The sequence below is a fragment of the Chrysochloris asiatica genome, unplaced genomic scaffold (genome assembly GCF_000296735.1).
Source record: "Chrysochloris asiatica unplaced genomic scaffold, ChrAsi1.0 scaffold00038, whole genome shotgun sequence".
Lineage (NCBI taxonomy): Eukaryota > Metazoa > Chordata > Mammalia > Afrosoricida > Chrysochloridae > Chrysochloris > Chrysochloris asiatica.
The window spans coordinates 23,369,961-23,371,189 of NW_006408556.1; positions in this window are offsets into that span (position 1 = coordinate 23,369,961).

Genomic DNA, 1,229 nt, shown 5'->3' on the forward strand with positions numbered 1-1,229 from the left:
GGTCTTAATATACTTATTCATCCCAGATATTTCATTTAAGTGGAATTGTACAATATATATCCTCTTTTAATTGATTTACTTCAGTTAACATAATATTTTTAAGGTTCATCCAGGTTATAATGTGGCAATGCCATCACTAGTGGGGTGCAAGAGGTTTGGTCTGTACCGGGTGACACTGTGAGAGAGGGTGGGTGGTACCAAAATGGCTGTGTATAAAATTTTTGTTCAGTGATTCAGCAAAAAATTATTATTTTGTATAAAATTTCCCATAATTAGTTAAAAAGCAAAGTTATTTTTTCATAAACCCAGCTTAAATGTATCATATACCTAGAAGATTAAACCTCTATACTGGTTTACTTTTTGGACCTTCTAATACATTTGGTATTAATACACTTGTCTATCCTAGATATTTTATTTAAGTGGAATTGTACAACATATACCCTCTTATAATTGACTTACTTCAGTTAGCATAATATTTTCAAGGTCCATCCAGGTTATAATGTGGCAATGTCATCACTAGTGGGGTGCAAGAGGTTTGGCCTGTACCGGGTAGCTTTGGTAGCGAGTGGTTACGAATTGGGCTGTGAACCTCAAGGTCAGTAGTTTGAAACTACCAGCTGTTCCATGGAAGAAAGATGAGGCTTTCTGCTCCCATAAAGCTTTACAGCCTCGGAAGCCCTGTACAGGGTCACTAAGAGTCAGAACTGACTCCATGGCATGTAACAACAACAATAATACATTCATTGAAATGGTGGTCTAAGAAGAAAGAAGAGGGAAAGAAGAGTCATCTGATACAATCTGATACAATTGACCTATACCTATGGATGCAGTAGCTCAAAAGAGGAAACAAATCTTTACAGCGAGGATCATTCCCACACCTACAATACACAGGGTAGAAAGGGGTGGGCCACTTGGACATTGGCTATCCAAAATGGGGGGCTACAAAGGCAAGAAGTGGCTGGCTTACAAGATTTTAAGAGGGAGCCTAGATCCAGAGGGCAGGGAGGAAGGTAGAATCTCCACTGAGTAGTATCCAATCTGTCTGGGCAGGGCTAATAAAAGGAGATGGGGATGGCACTCATGTGGCACAATAGTGAATAATTACTATCAGGACTGACTGTGAGGGTTGGAAATGTAAAGGTAGACATTTAGTAGCAAAATGAGGAGAATGTTTGACTTAGCAGTCTTGCTTGCTGGAAATGAAGAGGACTTAAAACACCTACTGATGA